The 19762-nt window shown below is 53.2% G+C and overlaps 1 protein-coding gene across 2 annotated transcripts in view; it reads right to left on the bottom strand.

The window, feature by feature from the left end:
• The window catches only part of RBFOX3 (RNA binding fox-1 homolog 3), a 528100-nt gene that overhangs the window by 373577 nt on the left and 134761 nt on the right, over window positions 1-19762 (bottom strand). The window lies entirely within an intron of this gene.

The following is a 19762-nucleotide window of genomic DNA, read 5'->3' on the forward strand; positions in this document are numbered from 1 at the left end:
AAGGTCTGGTGTTCAGGAAAGGGTGTGGCAGTCAACGGATTCCTCCAGAAAACATGGTGGGTAGGGAGCCAGAGGTCCTTGCATCCGGCAGTCAGGCCACAGCACAACCTCACCTGGGCCAGGGCAGCAGAAATCCCCAAGTCCCTTGACCTCGCAATCATGCAACCAGGCCCAGGCCATCTTTGCAGGGCGGGGGACCCGGGTGTGCCTCCCCAGGTGGGTAACAGAGCAGGCAGTTGGGCAGGGAAGGAGCAGGGAGAGGTCTGTCTGCCAGGCCCACATGGTAGGCAGGCACACAGTGTCTCGAAGCAGTCGGCGCACACGGTTACCCTTAATGGGACTGCGCTGCCTGACTCATATGGTCTGAATCTGTCAGGGCCTTGTTTTTGTTTTTTGTTGGGAAATAATTATGGATTCACTAGAAGGGGCAGAGAAATGTACAGGTGTCTCGCACCCTTCACTCAGCTCCCGGCAATGTTGACGTCTCACATAACCACCATGCAACCAGGAAACGGAGATGGTGCAGCACACAGGGCTGACTCAGATTCCCCAGTGATATACACACGTGTGTGCATCTGTGTGTGCGTGCCTGTGTGTGCGTGTGCGTGAGATATGTAGCTCTTTGCCGTTTTATCACACGTGCAGCATCGTGCGACCATCACCGCAGTTGAGATACGGAACTGTTGCATCAGCACAAAAGCCTGGGTTGGGGTTTATTTAATTAAAAAAAAAAAGGTTGAAAACTAAGAATTGTCACAGCAAGTAAGTGAGTTGGTCTGCAGTGCTAGGGCAGCTCAGGTGAGCTGGGGCGGGGGCAGCAGCTGGGCAGTCTGCTTCCTGAGCGGAGGAGCAATTTCCTGGTGTCCGGGGACTCTGGGTGGCAAATCAGGGAGAGAATAAGGAGCGAGATGTTGAAGCCCTCGCCCCTGCCACAGGAGGCCCAGCTGAGAAACAGCCACCAGCTTCCTCTCCTGTTCCTGCCTTCACACTCCCCTCCATCTCTGGTTCCCCGGTACTGTTCCCTCTCTCTGTCCCTCAAAGCAGCATGGCTGGATCTAATGGCAAGCACAGGAAGCTGGGGCACCTGCCTGTGCAGAATGTGAAGCATGGCCGTGGGCTGCCAGGCCTCCACCTGTGCCCACTTCATCCTTCTCAGGGTCTCCCTGTCTGTATCGTCTCTGCAGCACCCAGATCTGACCAGCTCTGCAGCCCAGGCACACAGAACCCCTCCCCTAGGCACTCCACAGCCTGCTGCTCCCAAGAGTAGGGTCCCCAGGTCCCTCTTCTGCCATGACTCACAGGCCCAGGTGGCTCTCAGAGTGCATAGGGACAGCAGCAATGCCGTAGCGTCACCTCTATGGGGCCCTGGAGCTTCCGAGGCTCTGGAAGCAGAGAGAGCTGCTGCTCTTCCACCAGCTGGTGCTGGCCATGTGGGAGGCGCTGGGGAGGCTGGAGGGCAGGGGCGGATGTGCAGAGCGTTCAGGACTCTCTTCCCTCCACCCACCCTCCAAGGCTGGACTTCATTTTTCTCCAAGAAGTGGGGAGTCCTGGGGAACCCAGTGTGACCAGATGGTACAGAGCACAGTGGGGCGGATGGCACTGGGCAACGTCCTGCCCGGCAGAGGAAGGGGATGCCAAGGAGCAGATGGTACTCCAGGCTGCAGGACACCAGGCGAGGGACCAGGCAATCACGGGGCAGTGCTGTGTTCCCCTGGAGGTCAAGTCCACCACCCCCACCCCCACCAATCCTAGAGACTTCCAGGCCACCCTCAACACTGGCCACCTTCTTAAAGGCTAAGAATAAGGTCCCTTGACACAATGGCAGGTATTGGAACACACCCGTTCCTTGCAGGTGGGACACAGAGACGATGATGGTGAGGTTGGGGGAGAGGGGATTTAAGAGTGAGGGTTATGGGATTCAGGGTTACTGTTTCATTTCCTCATTCTACAAACACATTTTGAGCACCAGAAATCTTCAGAAAATAGTCCCACATGTCTATTGTGTGACTCGAATAGTCAATAGTCAAACGTCCCTTGACGGTTGAATGGATAAACTCAATGGTAGGTCCAAGCAGCGGAAGATTACTCAGCTGCAAAAAGGAATGAGGCAGGGACAGGTGCTGCAATGTGCTGCAGAAGGGCAGGTTTCACTCCATTTCTACGAAACACTCAGAACAGGCAAATCCACAGAGACAGAATGCAGAGGGGCAGTTGCCAAGGGCTGCGGGAGGGGATGGGGAGAGGCTGCTAATGAGTACAGGATCTCCTTCTGGGATGATGGCAGTGTTCTAGAACTTGACACAGATGATGGTTGCACAATATTCTCAATGTACTGAATACCACTGAATCGCACACTTTGAATCAATTAATAGTTCATGTTATGTTATGTACAATTTTACCTCATTAAAAAAAAATGGGCCCCTCTCTGACTCTTCTGCTCCCAGGTGAGTTCTGAGTTTTGTCCTCTCTACCTCAACTCCAGCAGCAGCTTCCTAAAAGGCTTCCAGTCTACCGTCCACCACACTCCCACCACAGTCAGCTCCCCAGAATCAAGCTCATCAGGTCTAGCTCTCCCTCCCGGCAGGCAGAGCTCGCAGGACCGTGCCAGCTAGGGCCACGCCCTCAGCCTCAAGCCCCATGCCCCAGCCACTCTGAGCTCTCTTGCTGCACTTACATAAGCCAGGCTATGATGGTTTAAATATGTCCCCTGAAGTTCACGTGTTGAAAACTTATTCCTGCCACAGGATGTTGAGAAGTGGGGCCTAACAAAGGTAATGAGGTCATGAGAGTCTTCCCTCATGAATAGATTAAGGTAGTTATTGTGGGAGTGGGTTCATTATCACGAGGGTGGGTTTGTTATAAAAGTGAGTTCAGCTCCCTCTTGCTCATGCTCTTTTGCCCTTCCACTTTCCACCATGGGAGGATGCAGACCTGCACCAGATGCCAGGGCCATGTTCTTGGCCTTCCCAACCTCTAGAAGCAAGGACCAAGTAAATGTCTATCATTTACAAATTACCCAGTCTGTAGTATTCTATTACAGCAACACAGAATGGACTAAAACAGTGTCTTTTTTTTTAAACCTCCATGCCTTTGCTCTGTGTGCAGTTCCATGCTCACCAGTTCTTCCCAGAAAACTTCTGTGCATGCTTCAAAACCCACTCAAAAGCCTTTCCACTGGGCCCCCAAAGTGTTTGTTCTGCCTCACTGCAAAGGATGCATAAACTGCAACCTATCTGTCTCCTCCATGAAATGGCAAGCTCCCCAAAGGGGTTGTTGGGGGTACACATTACATTCATCTGGGATCCTGAGGACCCAGCGTGATGACTAACACATCCTTTCATTTCACAAATACCACTGAAGGCCCAGGATTCAATGAGGAATGAATAAAAGATGGTGAGTCATGAGAACTCAGCCCATGAGGACCTCTGGCTGTCACAGAGAAATATTCTCTTCTCATTCACATTCTTTCTGTTCTGCTTCTGAATACCACCACCCAACTCTTCCATTCTCCCTGGGACAGTGAGTTGAACAGCTGGGAAGGAGGAGGAAGATGGAGAGATTGCATCTCCAACCATTTCCGCCTTCTTTGAACTCCAACAGCATTTGTAGGTGGAACTATACCATTTTAACAATTATAGACTACATCTTATCCTTTCTATGCCTTGTGAAGTGTCCCCAGCCCTGCTGAGCACAGGGTCTCGGCACACTGCCCATTTCCCCATGGTGAGCATCACTTACTGCAGTGGGTTGAACAGTGGACGCCCAGAACTCAGATATACCCAGAACCTCAGAAATGACCTTATTCGGAAACAGGGTCTGCACAGATGTCATTTGTCAAAGCTCTTGAAACGAAATTGTCCTGGATTTAGGATGGGCCTCCAATCCAATGACTGGCATGTTTATAAGAAAAAGATGGGGATTTGGACAGAGACACAGAGGAGAAGGCCATGTGAGACAGAGGTAGAGGCTGGAGGGATGCAGACACAGGCTGAGGAACGCCATGGGTGGCCAGCAACCCCCAGAAGGTGCAAGGGGCAAGGGAAGTTCTTCCTCAAAGCCTCCAGAAGGAACCAGTCCTGCCAACGGGCACCTTGATTTCTCACTTCTGGCCTCCAGAATTGTGAGAGATTACATTTCTGTTGTTCTAAGCCACCTAGATTTTGGTAATTTGTTCTGGTAGCCCTAGAAAATTAACCTGCTAACAAACTGTACAATTTATGGATGTGTTCAGTGTCTGCCTCTCTCTCTAGAACACAAGTTCTATGAGGGTAGGTATTTCTATCTCTATCCATCAATGAGTACCAAGCTCCTAAGACAGTGCCCCGCAAATAGTACGTGGCCGACAAACACTCATGAGATGCATGAACGATGTAACGATAAGATGCACAGGCTGCCTGAGCCTGACTCCCAGCTCTGCCACCAAGGCACTAATGGTGTGACCTTGGGCAAGTTCTCTAACACTGCTGGACTGCAGATTTCTCTTCTGTAGAGTGGGAAGAATGATTAAAAAGAAAAGTCATGGAGCATTACATGGATTCAGTGCTTAGGAAGGCATAGACGGTGTCTTACGCACAGTTAGCCCTCAACGTTAGATGTTAGAAATGAAGTCACTCAAGAATAAATTAACAGTGGCTCTCAACTGGGGGCAAGTGTTGCTCCCCAGGGGACATGAGACAAATGCCAGGAGACATTATTGGTTGTTACTACTCAGTGGGGGGATTGCTACTGCCTCCAGTAGACAGAAGTTAGGGATCCTGCTCAGTGTCCTACAGCCCAGAACATCACTAGTGCTGAGGTTGAGAAGTCCTGATATAAAGTAAAAATGGCTTCTGGAGAGAAAGAAGCAAGACGAAAAGATGAAATAAAGTCCCAGATACGGAATTATAAAACTGGGGAAATGACTACACACACGTCTATCTTTCCAACCCATTAGCTGCCATATTGAAAGCTCACATAGAGCATCTCCAGCCCAGACACAGGGGTTATCTGACATTTACTTCTTCTGGGACACTCTCAGCCCAAGCCCATTCCAAGGTGGAGGAGAGAAAGCAAGAGAAGCCTCTTTTAGCATTGTTCGATTGCTCTGTTGCCACTGCCACCTCCACCACCATTGCCACTGCCACCTCCACCGCCATCGCCACTGCCACCTCCACCGACATCACCACTGCCATCGCCACTGCCATCGCCACCGCCACCTCCACCACCATCGCCACTGTCACCTCCACCACCACCGCCACTGCCACCTCCACCACCATCACCACTGCCACTGCCACCTCCACCACCATCGCCACTGCCACTGCCACCTCCACCACCATCGCCACCGACACCTCCACCACCATCGCCACCGCCACATCCACCGCCACCTCCACCGCCACCACCATTGCCACCTCCACCGCCATCGCCACTGCCACCTCCACCGCCATCGCCACCGCCACCTCCACCACCATCGCCACCGTCACCTCCACCACCACCGCCACTGCCACCTCCACCACCATCACCACTGCCACTGCCACCTCCACCACCATCGCCACTGCCACTGCCACCTCCACCACCATCGCCACCGACACCTCCACCACCATCGCCACCACCACCTCCACCGCCATCGCCACTGCCACCTCCACCGCCATCGCCACCGCCACCTCCACCACCATCGCCACCTCCACTGCCATCGCCACCTCCACCGCCATCGCCACTGCCACCTCCACCGCCATTGCCACTGCCACCTCCACCGCCATCGCCACCTCCACCGCCACCTCCACCGCCATCGCCACCTCCACCATTGCCACTGCCACCTCCACCATCGCCACTGCCATCACCACCGCCACTGCCACCGCCACCTCCACCATCGCCACCGCCACCTCCACTGCCATTGCCACTGCCACCTCCACCGCCATCGCCACTGCCACTGCCACCGCCACCATCGCCACCGCCATCGCCATCGCCACGGCCACCATCGCCACTGCCACCTCCACCGCCATCACCACTGCCACTGCCATCACCACTGCCACCTCCACTGCCACTGCCACCTCCACCATCGCCACCGCCACCTCCACCACCATCTCCACTGCCACTGCCACCTCACCATTGCCACCATCGCCACTGCCACCTCCACCGCCATCACCACTGCCACCACCACCATCGCCACTGCCACCTCCCCATCACCACTGCCACCTCCACCAACATCGCCACTGCCACTGCCACCACCGCCATCACCACTGCCACCACCATCGCCACTGCCACTGCCACCATCACCACTGCCACCTCCACCATCATCGCCACTGCCACTGCCACCACCATTGCCACCACCGCCATCGCCACTGCCACTGCCACCATCACCACTGCCACCACCACCACCATCACCACTGCCACCACCACCACCATTGCCACTGCCACCTCCCCACCATCGCCACTGCCACCTCCACCACCGCCACTGCCACTGCCACCTCCACCACCATTGGTAGCAGCCATGGCAGCTTTCCTAGGGCTGCTCTGCAAAAACAAACTCCTCCTGGGCTTAACCGTAAGCCCTTGGCAACCACCAATGATGGGGAACTTGACTGCTGCTTTGCTGGACCCAGACCAGGAAATCCAGATGGGAAGACGCAGGAGTGCACCAGCTCCTCGTGCTCTGTGGCGAGGGCTCTGCGAAACGGGCGCACATCAGGAAATGTTCGCTCTCCCTTCACCACCAAGGAGACTGGCCGATTTCCTCTCCTTCAAGCTTCTTCCGACAGACAGAGAAAATTCCCAGAAAGACGTTGGGGGAAATGTTAGCGACAGCCCGGAGAAGAGGGGAATGTTTACGTGGACGGGCCTTTGTGCCTGCCCAAGGTGCCGTCCATCAATACCGCCAACTTGGGGAGGATGCCCATCAAGGCGGAGCAGGGACACAGAGGTGTCACGTGCACCTCGGCCCACAGAGGAAGGATGCCCAGTACATCTGTCGGGGCGGCCCGAGGACAGGCGACAGATTCCCCCGCAGACATCTGCCTGCTGGAGGAACGTGCCGTGATGCAGACGCCGGGGGGAGGCAAGGAGAAGGGAGGAAGGGAGGCAACTCTTTTTATAGCAAGTGAGCAAACAAACAAACTGTTTTGCCTTAAGAAGCCAAAAAGGAAAAAAGAAAAAGAAGGAGAATACATTTCTGCCACTGCTGGGAGCATCGTAAGAGCCACCTTGGTTGGCCACAGAAAGAAGTGCAGGGTGCCAGGCACACTGAGGCCAGGGCCTTCCCTCCGCGGCCCCGAGGACAGCTGAGAACAGGCCAGCCCCAGCCGCTCAGATGCCAGCAACGTGCTGGCACAGTGCTCGCCCTGTTGTGAATGAGTCCTCAGTCCCTGCAGAAGCTCAGTGAAGTCGGATGGTCACTAACCCAATTTGACAGGTGAAGAGGGTGAGGCTCGGCAAGTTAGCAACTGGGGAACCACGAGGTGGCCCCAGCTCTGAGCCCCCACCTGCCACACTGCCATGGGGACCCAAGGGTCTCCCGTTTATGAGCTCAGCCTTCCGAAGGTGAGGTGGAAGTGAAGGACTGCAAACCCCGAGTTAAACCCTCTGACTTCTCTCCACTTCCCTCGTGTCTTCCTCCTCTGGCCTTCAGACCCTCGAGCCGATGAAACGTACCACGACCTTGGTTTCCCGAGGCGGCCTCCCCTCACCCCGACACGGGAGCTGACATTGTGCATTCCATTCAGAGCTCCCTTTGTTCAGGCCACATAGAAACCAGAGCTGCTCGTCAGAGAAAAGCTCCATCCCATAATAAACAGCATGAACTATTTATAATCCTGAAAACATCTTTATTATTATTTTTCTTCCCTCCAGAAACAATCTCACACAATCCTGTTAAGTACACACCACGGAGGACTGGAGGGCCACGGGCCGGGGCTGCTTCCCCTGGCCCTGCCCAGTGAACAGATGGCAGCGTGGGCGTTAGGTACCAGCCTCCTGGCAATCTGAACATCTGTTCCCGTTAGAAAATGCTAATTGCCATCAATCAGGACAGCACCTACCCACATTTACATGCAAGCACACATGCACACACACAAAAAATACATCTAAATTTCTCCAAGTGCAACACTCCCTGCATGTTAACTAGCCTAAGCTTTGCCTCAGCCTCGGAGGAGCAGCCCCGTGGCCAGCTTCTGGTCTGGAGGGCTCCCGTCGGGGCCTGCCCTGGACCCACAGCAAGCAGTGAGGTTAGGGAGTCACTCGGCAGGCAGCCATGCTTCAGCCCCCGGTGGCCTCTCATCCGCCCAGCAGGGAGTAGGCACAGGATCGCGGCCTGGGCAGTGCAGGCCGCCTGGACAGAATCCCTCCCTAGCCTGGATGTTTCTCTCTACGCCTCCACAAAGCCACTCCTCCGGCTCCATCTGTCCTCGATGTCTGCACCCATTCCCCTCTCCCTGAGCAAAGCTTCTGGGCATCCCCATGGCCCCCAGGAACAACCCAGCTGGATCTCCCAGCCCGGAGGTCATCTCCATATCCACATCCAAGGGCTGGCCCATGAGGCTCCCTCCGCCCAAAGTGCATGTGTGGAGACACCTGGCAGCTCCAAGCCAAGGTCCCAGACCCGGCCTCCGCTGGGCTGTGTTTTCTACCCCGTGGGGCTGGGGACAAGATCTCTCCAGCATGTCAGGTGGGACTGGGCCCCAGCAGCCTCCTCCCTCCTCTAGCCTGGAAGCCCTAGGCTTGTGAGGCCCCGCACCCTCTCCCGGATTATTCTCTGGTTGAGCATCACAAAGCCACAGGCCTTGGTGATCAGGAAGAGTCCTGGGGGGTGGGGGGCGAGCACAGGCAGTGGAAGGGAAGCAAAGCTGCCCCAGATAGGTGGGTGACCCAGGACGGAGAAGGGCAGCACCTGCGAGTGTTTGCCCCTTGGGGAGTCGAGGGCAGAACCTCCCTCCTTCCTTGCCTGGCTTTCTGCAGAGCCCCTGCCCTCCCCAAGGAGCACAGACCCAGGCTACTCCCTGGGACCTTGGGAGGGTCACCTGCAGCCCTTCTGGAGACCACAGGGACCAATAACATGCCATAGTGACCTCAGGCCATGCATGCCCATTGGAGGACCCTCTGCATTTCCAGAAAGTGAGCTGGAAACATTGGCCTATTATATAATGAAAGTCCCACACACACACACCCTCCCCAAGAGAAAGAGATTTTGCTAATTTTTCTCCCGGGCGGCAGGCGCCGTTGCCAGCCTTGGTTGCTATGGGGCCCAGTGACTGGTTTGAGTGGTAAACTCAGGGGATTGGAGGAGAGGTTTCCATGGGGAGCCACAGAGTGCAGCCGATGAGAGGCCACAGGTCCCCCCACCTAGGGCAGCCCACACGACCAGGTGTGAAGAAGGCCTCCTGGACCCAGACCTGGCAGGTGACCCCGTAACAGGCATGAGCCATCTCCATGACATCATAACAGGGTCTCTTAATGGGGACATCCCTGTCTGTGAACCAGGTACAGGCTTCCTCTGTGCACATGCATGACACATGCCACAGGCATGCACCGCACACGTCTAGATCAGGTGCAGAGCTGGCACTGCCACGGGCATGCGTCATGGCCTCATCAAGATGGCTCAGGACTGCGGTGGCATCACCTGCCAGGTCTGGGTCCGGGAGGCCCTCCTCACACCTGGTGGCACGGGCTGCTGCAGACGGGGGGTCCTAGGGTCTCTCACCAGCCACACTGTGCTGCTTCCCATGGAAACCTCTCCTCTGATGCTTGAGAGAGGCTGATGTGTGGCTTAGGTCCCCAGAGTAGCGTGCCTTCCTCAGAGATTTCAGGGGATGAGTGGTAAATAAAGAAGTGGGTGGAGATGAGGGCAGAGCGGGGAGGAGGGAGAGAAGGTGGAAAAACTCAAAGAACCTTGCTTCCAAATTTCTTTTAAATTTTGCCTTCTTCTAAGATGATCCCCCTCTTGGTACCAGGTAAACTCATGTGGATGTTGAGGACATGAGGCCACCTGATGTCCCGGGGGCATGTCCCAGCTGTGCACCTGTGGCCAGCACTCCTGGGCCACCCCGTACTCTGCCTGCCTGACAGAGAGGCTTACCCCCACCAGCAGCTCTGCTCCTGAGCTGCCTAACTGCAGATGGTGGGGGGCAGCACCTGTTCCGTGGGGCTTAGGGCCTCCGGCTCCCATCCATGAGTGCCAGCATCCCTGGAACGTGTGCCCCACCTGCCTCCCGGTAGGATCCAGGAGTGGGCACCTCTCCTCCCTGGGATCACTATGGTCTTTGTTCAGAATCACAGTGTTTCTCTCTGCTATGGGCCTTTGAGTCCTCCCAGGAAGGGACCTTGAGCAAGGTCTCCGGGAAGTTGGCCTCCTCCTCTGCTTGCCCCCTCCCATCACGCCCTCTGACCCTCTGATTTCTCTGTGGCTCCTGAGCATGGCCTGTCTCCCTACAAGATGCCACAGGTATGAGAACTCAGGAGACGGTTCTTCTCCAACACCCGAGGCAGACGTCATGCCTCCTCCCTGCCTCTCACTTCCCACTTTTCAGCTTTACTGCCCGCATTGTTTTGTTCGCTGAGCCCTAGGAGCTGAGAGAGGCTCTGGTTAACCATGAAGGACTGTGGAGCCAGGAAACATGACTGACCATTTGCCCTTCCTACCCTGAACCCCACACGCTAAGACCAAAGGAGGATGAAGTTTCCAAAATCAACTTCACAATAATGATAGAAATTAATGAGTTCAACATAGATAGGCAGATAGACAGGGGATGACGCATGAATAAATGGATACCTGCATAGATGGATAATAGATAGATGAGTAGATGGATAGGCAGATGGATATAGAGACATACAGATAGACAGGCAGGTAGTCAGGTGATAGATGATGGATGGATGCATAGACAGATGATGGATGGATGGACAGGTAGGTAGACAGATACATAGATGGATGATTGAACAGACAGACAATAGATCAACAAATGAATGGACAGACGGGTACACACATGGATGATAGATAGATACATACACAGACATAGGTAGATAGATCGATAGCAGATAGGCAGGCAGGCAGGCAGACAGACAGGAGGATGGATGAATGAATGAATGGATGGATGGATGGATAGATAGATAGCAGATAGGCAGGCAGATAGACAGAAGGATGGATGGATGAATGGATGGATGGATAGATAGATAGGAGACAAGCAGACAGATAGGAGGATAGATGAATGGATGGATGGATAGATAGCAGATAGGCAGGCAGATAGACAGGAGGATGGATGGATGGATAGATAGATAGATAGGAAGATAGATGGCAGATAGGCAGGAAGACAGGCAGGAGGATGGAGGGATGGATGGATGGATAGATAGCAGATAGGCAGGCAGATAGACAGGAGGATGGATAGATAGATAGGAAGATAGATGGCAGATAGGCAGGCAGATAGAGACAGGAGGAAGGAAGGATGGATGGATGGATGGATGGATGGATGGATGGATGGATGGATAGATGGATAGATAGCAGATAGGCAGGCAGGCAGACAGGAGGATGGATGGATGGATAGATAGATAGATAGATAGATAGACTGATTGATTGACTGATTGACTGACAGACTGACAGATAGATAGATAGATGGATACAGATAGATATGGATATAGCTCCTCTATAGAGGAGAAAGTGTAGGGAAAAAAACCCCTATATTTTCCCCTACACCTTCTCCTTTATGGGTCATTCAGAAAGGTCGGTCCAGGTCTTGACATCGAGTTGGCAGCAGAGGAGCCAAGGACTCAAGCCAGATGAATTCTCACTGGTCATGAGGTGTCTGACATGTATGCTGGGCGGGCTCAAGTCCAGGTCTGTGCCCATCTCCCTGCAGCAGCACTGGGGCCCCTTGGCCGCCCATGCAGTCCTGAGAATCCAGGCAGCAGGGACCAGACCTGACCTGAAACAGGGATGTGTGTGGAGAGGACCCCACTCCACGTCAGGGCGCCTGGTCCTGCCTAACGCTCCAGCCTGGACAACTGCCCTGTGCCTACATTCCCTGTGCCGTCCCTGTCCCCTGTCCTGCAGGTAAGCAGCTGACCACCTGCTCGCACCTCACATCTCCCTATGGCACATGCCCCGCCCCACCACCCTTTAGGTGCCACAATGAGCCTGCCAGACCAGACTCCCTCCCTCCACCCACAGCTGCACACAACTGGATGTGGGACCCCAAAAAACAGGTTTGGCCTCCCTCATTCCACCAGGATGGGGTGATCTGAGCTAAGAGAGGGAAGGACCTCTAGTTAAATGTAATGGGGAGGGCAGCTTGCTCACGTGCAGTCAGAAGAACACGCATGAAGGAGAGCGCCCATGAGGGAGAGCTCGCATGGGGGAGCATGTGCACGGAGGAGAGTGTGCACAGGGGAGAACGTGCACAAGGGAGAACGTGCATGAGGGAGAACGTGCATGAGAGAGAGCACGCATGGAGATGGAAGACCATCTCATCGTCTCCTGCCCATAGCTCCTCACCCTAAAACACATCCCTGGCAGTGTGCTCCAAGGAGTGACCAAGAGCCAGGGTGAGGGTCGTAGGCACGTGTGGGGCCTCCTGCAGACCACAGGCGCCTTGGAGGAGAGGCTGTCATGGGTCATCTTTGTGTCATCCTTACGTTCAGCTCCACACACACAGCCCCTGGCCCCGATCCAGACCCAAAAGGGCCCTGCGAATGTTGGAGAATGAACAGTTGTGTGCTTCAATATCACCTGAACTCAGGAGATCACTACTGGACACACCACCGCAGCCCCAGTGGCCCACATGTGTGTACCTGGGACATCATCCTGGCCCCAGTGCCCAAAATGCCGTGTGTCCACTCTGCTGGACAGAGGGGAAAGAGTAAAGACTGTCAACAGCAAATAAGACAGGCTGGTGGGTGGGCTAGGGCTGGAGGGAGGGCTGTCTTCACTCAACAGCTCCCCCCGAGGCTACTGGCTCCCCGTGTGAAATGTCGCCACATTATAAGCAGAGTCTCATAAAATTTCACAGGAAGGTGGCATTAAAATTCTTCTACTCCAAACCACCCCTCAGCACACACATGCATCTAAGGTTAGAATCCCTTCCCCAACATCCTACCACATGCTTCTCAAGCTAGGGAACCCCCCTCAGCCCCCAAGGATGTGCAGAGGTGAGATGAGGGTGGCTGGCCACACAGCCCACGCATGTGCCTCCTCTCACAGTATCCGTTCTAGCCAAAGTGTCTGGGGGAACTATTACTGTCAGGTTACAGCCAGCACAAGCATATTGTGGATTCAATGTAAGATGTGCTTGAAGTTTTGAGAGAACAAATAAGACTTCAAAGAAATGTCATCCTTTCTCTGGACCCCTTCTGGCAACACACGCCCAGTCCCTCAGGGGTACAGGTTTAATATTTCCTCTCTTCTGGAGTCTTCCGGGGAAAATGTATACCTCCAGGGAAATGCTGTGTGCCTCTCTGTCATCCAAGACAGGACACTTAATCTCCCTTTGCCTGAGCACAGCCCACTGCACGCATGTTCTAGCTCTGTGATGCACCACCACGAAAAAAATAACAGCAGAACCAGCCCTTCCTTTCTATTCACTGAAGGAGAAAAACTCAACAGAATTAACTGCTTCATAGACAGTCAAAATAAGCTTTCTGCTGGCCTCAGTGACAATGCTTGACATCCATAATGCAGAATGGAGGTGAGTCCTGGGTCCCCAGCACCCCTCCTGCTGGAAGAGGCCAGGACACACAAAGGGTCTCTCATGGGAACCAGCCATTGTGGCTCTCAGCTCATGGAAAGCGGGGTACGTGACCAGCACTGGTCAGGGTGCGACGCTTGGGGTATTCGCCGGGAAATGAGGGCAAAGCATTTTGCAAAGAGCGTGCAGGGCTGGGCAAAATACTAAATAATTCAAAAATCATGATGACCTTGCCTTGGGAACTTTTGGAGCAACAGAATGGTTTAGAATAATGACCCATCCAATGACATTCTGGCTCACAGACAAGAGACAATATTCAAACGCCACCTCTGGTCACCCCTGGCCTGAGGGACATTTGTTTTGGTGGCTGAGGCAGCCGCCAGTTACCCAGTACTGTGGGTACAGGCGTGAGCTTTCTCAGCTACAAAGAGCACGAAATAAACAAGGAAGGCGCACACACACCTGTCACCTCTCCGTGGACTGCAGTGTTTAAAAGACAGTCATCACCCAAAGTGCTTTTTATAACAAGAAAGGACTCTGAACGTTGTCAGGTGAGTAGCACTGCCTGTGTCCCCATGGCCAGGGTGTGTGCAGAGCCTGGGTGGACGCAGGCAGGTTAGCTATCCCAGCCCTATGCATCACTCCTGCATCACACCTAGCGCCCCGTGTGTGACCTGGGATCCCACCGTTCTCCAGGGTCGAGGAAGAACACTTCAAGAGAGAAGACTAAATCTCCACCAAGCACATTATATCAAATACGCCTCAGGAAAACCCGTTATGGAAACCTACTATGTGCAGCACTGTGGGAGAAACAAGTTGCAGCCTGTGCCCTTAAGGAACTCCAGAAAGAAAAGGGGACAGGTGACAAGAGACATGACCAAAGAGGCAGCTCCATGCACAGATGATGACGACCGCCCAGCTGCCCTCTGCAGATGTGCAGGACCAGAGGGCAGGAAGGTGGGGTGGGGGTGGGCTCTGGGTCATGCCCACTTGGCCTCCATCCCGGAGAGCAGCTCTCCCAAACCTGGAATGATGAGTGTGCCTGACGGGACCCATCTGAGATAAACCACAGTGGTCGTACTAGCTGGTGGCAGAGGGTTGGGAGTGGTAGTCCTTAAATTATTTTGAAATAATTTAAGAATCACAAGAAGTTGCAAAAATAGTACAGAAAATTCCCGTGCACCCTTCTATTATGGACTGAATTGTGCCCTCTCAAAATTCATACATTGAAGTCCTAACCCCTAGTACGTTAGATGTGACCGCATTTGGAGATAGGACCCTTACCAGGCCATACGGGTGGGCCTCATCCACTCTGACCAGTATCCTTCTAAGAGGAGAAGATTAGGACACAGACATGCACAGATCAAGGGGCGGCCATGTGAGGACATAAGGAGAAGACGACCATCTACAAGCCAAAGAGAAGCCTTCAAGGAAACCAATGCTGCCAACAGCTTGATCTTAGACTTCTGGCCTGAATTTTGAGAAAATTAACCTCTGTTGTGTGAGCCCCCAGGCTGAGGGGCTTCACCATGGCAGCCCAAGCTGACCACACACCTCCCACATCTCATGACCACCCTCCATTCTCAAGCGAGGACACTGCCCTGGGTCTGTTGGTCAGTGGCAGAGCTTATTCAAACGTGACAAGTTCTGTGATCTGACCTGTGTGGCCTCTATACCGGCACTTCTCAAACCATCTGTGGTGAAGGACTCATTGTTTTATTTCCAATTCATTCTGGACCTACATTTTTGTTTCTTTGTTTTGTTTTTTGAGACAGGGTCTCACTATGCTGCCCAGCTGATCTCAAACACCAGGGCTCAACCAATCCTCCCACCTCAGCTTCCTGAGTAGTTGAAGTGACAAGCCCTTACTTTTGGTTTTTAGAAAACCTATAAAAATAGAATCACTAGAAAAATGGAATAAAGAAGGCATACAAAACACAAAGCCCAGGTTCTTAACGATTAGACTCATCAGACCTAAAATGACTCCTTCAAATGACTAAAAGATTCTAAATGCTTAATTTCAGCTTCTGTACTCAGTGGCAGGGATCAGAGCAGCACCTCACGGGCTGGCACCCATCCACAGACCTCACTTTGAGTAGCTGAGATATGGGTCATGTGAGACGTGTCCTCAGCCTGTTGCTAGGGAGCTGCAGTGGGTTTGAATTCTGTATGGCCCTGGGTTGGTCATTTATCTGCAGCTCAGCTTCCTCACAGAGCCCGAGTTGGAACTGTTGTGAGGATTCACGATGATTCATATATATTTTGGGACGAGAACCTCGGGTAAGATAACCTGCTCACACGTGTCATTCAGGGACGTCAGCCTGATGGATTTCCAGGCCTTGCACACTGTTCTGGACACTCCAGGCACACAGATGCCTCCCACATGAAGTTGTGTTACGAGTGTATTATTTGATCTTTGTTGAACTTGGGTTTATCTTTGCTTGCTTTCAGACCCTCCCATAATGTTGACATCCTGATGAACCCCCGCTGGTGACGGCAGGTGGCCACACCCTGCCAGCTCCCTGTAATTCCAGCCATTACTCAGCAATGCTCAGCAATGCAAGGTCACTCAGAAACACCATCTGTCCAAGCTCCGTCTCCCCTCCCACCCCAAAGGAAAAAAGAAAAATTATTCTGTTCCGCCTCCATTTTTCTCCTCCTCCTAAAAGCACACACACACACTCACACACACACACGCAGAACTAAAGTTAGGCTTGCCTTGACCTCTACTTCTAAATTAATTTTCCTTCCTCAGGCATTTGCTGAAGTTCCTTTTCTGTTCTTTCCCCCACAGAACACAGATGTCTTTGAAAGCACCAATCCTGCAAACACTTTGTATATCCTTGCGAATCGGGTAAAAGAATAATTTTCTCCCAATCCATACAAATCCTCACTCGTCCATTCACCTTTGCCGTGGAATTCACCGGCAACCCCCTCTGAGGAATGCACGTGTCAACGCAGAAAAAAAAAAATGAAGAAATTCTGGAATCACATCGAGGGGCCTCAGCCCCAGGTCCCATCTAAGAATGAGGCCAGCAAGAACCACTTAGGCTCTTGGATGCCGTTGACTCACGTCCCTGGTGGCCCTTGATCATTTTGAATCTAAAACATATGGATTTATACAGATTCATGTGGAACCTTCTCATGTTTCTCCATCCAGAATATCTCTGTGACGATGCAGTCACAAGTTCTGCAGTTACTTCTGTGTGACAGGGTCTGTTTGGATCATGCTTGCACAGGTGTCGATATACCATCCTGGAACACGAGGACTAACCCTCCTTCCCCTTAACGGATGGTGACAATCATTTAATGGCTCTCACTGAAGACACAGCCCTTATCGCTGGGGGACTCAGCATCTCAGAGGAGGATGGGCTGTGCATGCAGAGGGAAGACAGGGAGCAAAGTCTGTGCAGAAGGTCACCTCACTCACATTTGACTTTTGTATCCGTGAACTTCAGTGCAGCGTGTACCCAGGATCTATTTTCTGCCTCCATTCCCCCTCATTCCCTGGTGCCATTAGTTCCTTTTCCTAAAGTCCTCATGGGTCTCCCCCAGCCCTGGACTCTTACCTCCACCATCACCACCTGACTCAGTCCCTGCTGCCCGCCCACTGGCCTGCCTCACCGCCAGAGCCCCACGCATCACTAACTTCAGCACCCGTGCCCACCCAAAAATGTGTCCACATCCCTCTCTCCCCAGAGGTCTCTTTTTCCCTCTGTTTCTTGGGCCTGACTCCGACCTTTCCTTCCAATTCATTCCTTCCACACCTCAAGAGCCCCCTGGAGAGACCTCACAGGCTCCCCTCTCCTGGCCCAGCTCTACAACGCCTCCCTCTCCCACAGGCAGAGCAAGACTCCAGTTTCTCTCTCCTGTGACAAAAGTGTGCGCCCAAAACTTGCAGCACGAACTGTTTATTTTTAGGTTTAGATTTGGGGTCTGGCTTTTAATTCTTAGTTTGTTCTCAAGTCCGATCTCAGCAGTGGGAGGTGGGAAGTGGGTGGGGGACAGAGAATGATCTCAGCCCATCGTTCCAGGTGCCTCCCTCTCCACTAGGTCTGTGGACGGCCTTCTGACCTGGGGTCCTGGGGTTCTTCCAATGTCCACTCTTACAGCTCCAGTCATTCTGGCCTTGGTTTTACTGCTGAGCCTGCATACCTTCTTATCATCGTCTTAAAATCAGCCAAGGGATGGTTCTTTTCCAGAGCATCTCAGTGTCTGGGTGAGATCAGGGCCGTGAGGGTCAGGGGACACCTTGGGATGAGTCATGGGCTGTAGAGTCATAGTGCCTGGGTTCATCTTCCTCCCTGGCAGCCTTGGAGGATACAGTGGGTGGAATCATGTCCCCCCAAAACATGTTCCAGCCCTAACCCCCAGGACCTGGAAATGTGGCCTTAGTTGGAAATAAGGTCTTTGCAGATGTGATGAAGGTAAGAGGTGGGCCCCGATCCAATGACTGGTGTCCTTAGAAGACGAGGGGAATGAGAACACACAGGTGCACACACACGCATGCGTGCACACATGTACACACACACAAATGCACACACACACACAGGAAGGTCGTGCGCGACAGACAGGATACACAGGCATGGGGGTGGGGTTGCCTCATGATGATGGAGGCAGAGACTGGACTGACGGTGCATCTATAAGCCAAGGCCTACAGAGGATGGCCAGTGGCCCCCAGAGCCAGGAGAAAGGCCTCCGTGTGCGGGACAGTTTCTCCCTGAGAAGCAACCCCGCTGCCCTCCTGATTTTGGATCCTGGCCTCCAGGAATTGGCGAGAACGAAGAGCTATCGTGAGAAGCCACCCAGTCCGTGGCATTCTGTGATGACAGTCACGGGACACCGACCCAGATGATCTGAATTTCCAGCCCCACTGGCCAGGCTGACTGTCCTGGGGGCTGCACCTGACACCCTGTGCTCTGGGGGCCACCAACACCCTGCGGACCAGGCCCTGCTGGCTCCTCTCCTTGGATTATTTCCATCGGGGGAGCAGCGGCAGGGCCCTCCCTTCCCGCTCCAGCGCTGGAGCTACATCTGGAAGCTCTTCTCACCCTTAATTGTTCTTAATGCTTTAACACACGGAGTGACTAATGGGCTCTAATTGGGAGCGTTGTCCTGGGGAACTCGCCCACAGCGCCCTCTGCGACCTGCCCAGTCTCCTCCGCTGCTCACTCACAGAGCTCTAAAGTCACCAAGGAAAAATATTGGCCCGTTTTTCTATTTTTTTAAAAAATGTCACACCAGTGCCAAAAAGCAGTTTTATCCTTCAGCCAACAAGTATAGGGCAAAGAAAAGGATAGAGGCAAAGCCAAAAGCAGATGGGACAAAATATCACAAATGCCACTGAGGTCTGTGACATCTGTCTAGAGACAAAGAGTTCTTGGAGGCAAACCCCACGCCAGTCAGTTCAGGGCGTGTGAAGGATTCTAGCCACACGTTTCCCCTTGAAGGGGAAAGGAGAGAGGGGATAAGGCATCTCTAATGTCTTCTCATCTCCTCTCCGACCACTGTGAGGGGTGAGTGGTGACTGCCAAGTCACCAGAACTGCAGAGAAGGAACCAGATGATAGAGAGGATAGGCAGAGGCAGGGTGGCAGAATTAGGGGCTCTGGAAAAGAAAGTGCAGAAAAGCCTGAAGTGCACACAATTCCTCAATGGGGTAGGGGGGACAGAGAGAGACAGACAGAGACAGAGAAGTAGGAAGAGGAGGGGGAATGAGAAAGGAAAGAAGTAGGGGGAGAGAAAAAAGAAGAAAGAGGAGAAAGAGGAAAAGGAGACGGAAGAGGAAGAAGAAGAAAAGGAGGAGGAGGAAGGTGCTCACCCTGTAACCCCAGCACTTTGGGAGGCCTAGGTGGGTGGATCACTTGAGGTCAGGAGTTCGAGACCAGCCTGGCCAACAGGGTGAAACCCCGTCTCTACTAAAAATACAAAAATTAGCCAGGCGTGGTGGTGGGCGCCTGTAATCCCAGTTACTCGGGAAGCTGAGGCAGGAGAATCTCTTAAACCCAGGAGGTAGAGGTTGCAGTGAGCTGAGATCGCACCACTGCACTCCAGCCTGGGTGAAAGAGCAAGTCTCCGTCTCAAAAAAATATAAATAAAGATAAATTAAAAAAAAAAAAGAGGGCG

Source organism: Pan paniscus, chromosome 19, assembly GCF_029289425.2.
Source record: "Pan paniscus chromosome 19, NHGRI_mPanPan1-v2.0_pri, whole genome shotgun sequence".
NCBI classification, from domain to species: Eukaryota; Metazoa; Chordata; class Mammalia; order Primates; family Hominidae; genus Pan; species Pan paniscus.